General features: G+C 35.3%; 1 long non-coding RNA gene across 1 annotated transcript; it reads left to right on the forward strand.

Annotated features, from left to right (window-relative positions):
* The first annotated feature begins 988 nt into the window (after positions 1-988).
* LOC117108281 lies at positions 989-5,540 on the forward strand. The gene is made up of 3 exons (XR_004445349.1): positions 989-2,287; positions 2,658-2,723; positions 4,386-5,540. It is a non-coding gene; the product is annotated as an uncharacterized LOC117108281 (long non-coding RNA).
* The last annotated feature ends 255 nt before the right edge of the window (positions 5,541-5,795 follow it).

Here is a 5,795-nt window from a genome sequence, read left to right on the forward strand (position 1 = left end):
GTCGTGACAATTTTCAGGACACAACTTACAAATATTTTCAATAATCAAACGCCTGTCGGTACTTTAGTGATTCTTCCTGCTGGAGTCGAATAGACAAACTTTCATTTTCCATGGGTGTAAAACAGAAGCCAGTGGTTTATCCCAGACAATAATCGTGCCGCACCCGAGGGAGGACTGACACAACAGGTGAATGTAGCTACTACAATGTAGTAACATCCGGTTGCTAACATGCTACATATGCAGCAATGGTTAGATCGTTCTTGCTGGATTCAATTCTATGAAAAGCTTACTATAGTAACATGGTGTACTGGCTTACACCCACTGGTGCACTAAATCCAGGTTTCATACCCACAGATCACTTAAAACCTTGTTGATCCAAATACATTGAGCATTGCAAAACAGAGGAATTATATACAACATTTGAAACAAAAAATGGTCTTTTAATAATGTTAAGTATAAAGAAATACTAACTTAAATGTTGAGCGGTAATGCTTAAATATCTAAGACTGTAAAATCTGTAAATAAGTAGAAAACAAGTATGCCTATAAGGCCTATAATATGCCTACATGTAGACAATAATTTAGACATAATAGTTACTTTACAAGAACTTTCGCTCCCCTTTCCCCACACCTACCCTTATTGACTTCGTCAGGCTGCCAGGTAAAGTCTAATGGGGTTTTATCAGGTGACAGCAAACATATAATACCTTAGAGAGACATAATGAAAAGTTGAGTTTCAAAAAGAATGTACTGTGCCCAATCGGATTTTAATATATTGAGACATTATTAGCTTAATTAATTAGCAAATTTGTAATAGCTGATTAGCTTATTTAAAATTAAACAGAATTGGCGTTTGCGATTCTGATAAAATTTACTAAATTTACCAGAGGGATAATGCCCACGCCATTTCTTAAACATAAACGTTCGCAGAAGTTGCTAAAGTTGAAATATTTCCAATAACGATTGTCAGTATAAATTGCGTCAGGAACACAGGAAACTAGTCATTGAGCGGTTGACTATCGCTGGGATTAGATGAACAAGCCAACTAAGAGATCGTACTCCCAGATCGCTTCAAATCGATTGAACGATAAATGCATTAGTTAATCTTAGCTTGGACACTTCGAAACTTACCTGTTACGCACGTAGCCTTCTGAAGACTTAGATTTTCTTTTCCATCGTCAAAATTGATGCTTTTTTATATATTTTTGTTCTTTCGGTGTTGGTGAATAATGCGTACGTTACAGAAAGTTTACATGTCGTATATGTATGCTGATCGGTAAAGTACATCAAGAGGGAACTGTGTATTCACCATTTGGACCAGATACATGGACGTGGCGTCGGACCAAATTAATTAAGTGCGGTTATCATCCCAGCAACAACCTAGTCTTCTGGTTTATTTCACAAAATAATTAATTCACAGCTACAAACCAAGTATTTTTTGCTTGTTCAGCTGATTTTTAATTTCATATGTTAAAGTACGATGTCAACACAATCAGAAAAGAAAATGGCGTCAAATGATTTGCATTATCACGTTTCAGATTTAAAAGATGCCGGGCCATTAGGTCGAAATGCCATCAGTTGTGATGTTGCGAAAAAACATACGGTTGTCGATTATATGACATCAATTGAACGGAAACCTTACGAGAATCAGCATTTATGCCGAAAGAATGGTATACGAGAACACAAACATAAGGGTCGTGGAGGAGGTTGGGGAGGAGGAAGATTCAAAACTCCGCCGCCTACACCTAAGGTGAACAAGAAAACATTGAAAGACATCGCTCAAGATTATCTCACAACGCTTGAATCAGACTATGTCGTTACGAATATGAACAGTGTCACCGTTGGAACTGGCAAAGAGAGTTTCGTGCAATTGACAACAGAACCAAGCGCGCCCAAAATTGACGAACATTTGTACGACACGATAACAGGTCATTACAAAAAGAAAGAACGTGAACTATATAATGAGGGAGGTAGTAAACGATCCCCTAAACAAGACGCATACTATCTGGATATTATAGATGATTGCAGCAAACCGGCATTTCCAACATCTTCTCATTCGTACGATGAAGTGAAATGCAAGACATTGTCCCTTTCTCGGTACCGAACACATATTTATTCATCTAATAACCGTGAATTCCTTAATCGAGCCAAACAGATATTGACAACGGATTTACTTGCACTACTACCAACTACACGAAGAAAACGAGTTGTTACATTTTTCATTGCCACTCTGTTTCTTTTATGTTCGATATGGCTGGCAGTTATAGCCTGAGCGTCGAAACCAGACAGTAAGTTAACCAACACTAAATACATATTCATGTAGGGTTGAATGAATAAATAAATGACGAGCTAAAAGCATAATTATTGTAGCAACATTCGTATATTTCTGTTAAAATACAAACTTTCTGAACTTTTCATTATCGATTGGCTGAATGAGGTGCGTAGCCAATATATGCATACGCGCCCAGTGGTCCGGCCTTAAAATAACTGTTCAACCGAAATCAGTGTGATATCAAGTATATTTATTTTGTAATAAGAACTGTTTTAAAACAATTATGATTATAGTTCTCAAAACTATGATTAAGTATTTTTTTCTAAATTTTATTAAACATCAATTTTTGCATTACGCTTTTAATATCTTTTTATATCTTTATTTAGAGACAAATGGACTGGTTTTTCCGACACAGCCGCACCATCTTGTAGGTGATGGCAGATTCCAGCCAGGTAGGATATTTTGTAACAATTAACATAAATATAACGATGATAATATTGTTGAATTAACCGTTTTAGCAACTAATTAAATAGTCCTAAAAATAATTCATTCGTTTACTATTTTCATATATTACATCCATGCTCGTTGCATACCTAAAATTACAACAAAGATCAAACAAAATATGACAAAATATACACTATTTATTTTGAATAGGCCCTATAGAATCGGAAAGAATAATCAAACAAATACCAATGCTTCTAATTATAGAGTTTAGCTTAGAGATGTGAAGCATGCCTAATAGTGTCACCGATGATTAAACCAATGTTGCTGATAATAAATTCTTTACGAAGTAGATTATGTAGCCTACTGCGTGTTGACTTTAATAGTGACATGTAATTGAATTGCTTTTATTTAACTTATTAGCTTTCAAATAAAAAGTAGAAAGAGAAAATATTTTTCTCTGTAATTAGCAGCCGCGTAAATAATATTTCTGATTTCCTGACTTAAATTTGGCTAGTAATCAATTAAAGAAAATGTTGATTATGCGAAACGTCTGTAAAGACAAATAAATACAGTGCCGAGAATTAATATACAATGCAAGAAAAATGGTGAAATAGACATACTGATTTATGAATGATATATACGATGAGCATATATAGATAGAAAACACTAGGAAAACCAAAAAAAAAAAAAATATTTATGTTACGTCACTCTTGTAACCATCACGAAGTGAAACTATACGTTAAGTATTTTACAGTTTTACAAAGCTGAAAACGTGGACGTAATAGGGCGTTGGATCATAGTTGTTTTCCATAGAGGTCCGAGCTAATTTTGTCTTATTAAGACTTCAGTACGAGACATACTCGAGCAACGTGCACTGACAAAATTAACATTCGAAAAGAAATATGAAATATATTAACTAATCCGCAAACTTTAGTCTATACATCACATTTCAATCAAAATAACCTCTTGTCTGAAGACTGTTTTGAATAACTGAATGAGAAACGCATTCCATCGGGAGCCAATTTGGATTCGCATCAAGTGTAACAGAGCTATTTCCAAATTCTATTTTGTAAAATGTGCAAAAATAAAATTACTTATAATCCAAAACATATACAGTACTTAAAATTGTTATATAAATTACTTAATTAAGTAAACACGAATGTGGCGCAAAATATAAGCGGTTCCATTAATTAATAAATCTCGTCTGTATTTGTTTACTATAGACCTAATTATTGGTTAGTACAGAATCCAATATTGTCAATCTTCCGTTGTCGCCTTCTCTTAGGAAATACTAAACATCCGTAGATTATTCAGCGGATGCTTTCAATAAATAATTCTTCTTGACCATGAGATTCTAATGACTGTAGAAAACCTCTGCCAAAAGTTCTTCGACATTTACAGGATATTCAATCCCTTTCAAGAGATGCTGTTGCTTCCTTCCACCAATCAAATAGGAAATTAAAAATAACAATTTGATATTATAATAACAAAGTTATAAACCATGATATGACTACGATACGGGCTACGATAAGAGTAGAATTTGGATAAATTGAAAATGAAAGAATAGCTTAGTAACTAAGGGAGAAGAAAGTTATTGTGGGCTCTTTAATCATGGAAGAATAATTTTGCTATAATCACCATTCAGGCATGTATTTTGTTCTTTCCAACAGTGACTACTGAAATCGCAACATCGGTGGGACCATTACCTCCAGAAGGTGATTGCCTCCAGCAGGAATGTGATCGCAATAAAGTGAAACTGTCTATATGTGCTTCGAATGGGATTACCTATGAAAGTAAATGCGTTTTCAAAATAGCAAAATGCAAAGACCCTTCTCTGTTTAAAGTAGGATCCGGTTCCTGCAGTTTATTGAGCAGCGATGACATGGAGGATGATCGTGATTAGAGTGCGAACTCGTTGAGCTAGAAAGAGAATCGCCTGCGTTTTCACATTCGTTGCCGGGGCGAGGTGGTGACTCAATAAGAGCTGCTGTAGGCCACAAACCTGTCATTCAAAAAACATCCCGACTGAAATATTAGGCCTACTTGGATTGATAATTGTTCTACAGTAGGCCTATATACTGGCTATATAGCCGTGGTGATGTAAATAGGCCTAACTATCGTTACCAGTATCATGACCGCAAAACGTCAAAACATATCTTGGATCGTGATACAGCTAATCACATGCTGGTAAAATCAGGATATTTACACTTTCAGTATGGATAAATAAGCTATACAAGGACTCACTGACACAGTTCTGCTTTTTTTAAAACAAATTTGAAAAAAGTTAGCCATCATAATTAGGTCTAACCAGCAGGCCTAAGCCTATAGACAGTTTGCGAGTTGCCCTAAGTAATATATGGTTTCCTGGAGGACTTGTCCAGTATAAGATAATAATTGTGTGTTTTGACAGAGATGACAAGCGTATTCTTAAAAAAATAATAATAATGTATTAGAACGTATTTCCCTCTACTGACTCCCGCCAGTCACTGTTCCATTAGTTGAATATGTTAAAAATGTTATGCAATTAAACGAAGTAAACAAGCAATTGTATGGCCAGATAAGAAGTGTACGTAGCCCTAAATAGGGGCCAGGCCGGGAATGATAATATTATAAGCAATGAAACCGGTAACGAATGACAAAGTTCCTGACTTTGTGTTACTCTTGTGTGTGCGAGCAAGAACCACGGAGATGGGTGGGTGTTCAATTCCATCCCTCATGAAGGTGTTAGGGGGTGTCTGAAATGCAAGTTAAATATATATTTCAATTAAAATGAATATATTTTGTGTAACCAATGTAGTAAATAAAATATGGAATTCCAAATTAAATTTTGTCTCAGTTCAGTATATCGTGTATAAGCCGTAGAGAAGTTGTGCTTCATAATTTTAGTCATCTCCGAAATCAAAAGCTGTAGGAACGCCTACGCGCCTTTTGTCCGCAGTTCAACAAAATTTGTTTCTTAAAAAGTTCATGAGAGTGCATAATTTCATAAAATGGTAGACCTACCGCTAAAAATACGGGGACCATGCACTGATCTCTACTACAATAGCTATTATACTATTATAGTAGATATCAGTGGGGCC

Source organism: Anneissia japonica, unplaced genomic scaffold (genome assembly GCF_011630105.1).
Source record: "Anneissia japonica isolate Jap-2015-1 unplaced genomic scaffold, ASM1163010v1 scaffold456_len727751_cov192, whole genome shotgun sequence".
Taxonomy (NCBI): Eukaryota; Metazoa; Echinodermata; class Crinoidea; order Comatulida; family Comatulidae; genus Anneissia; species Anneissia japonica.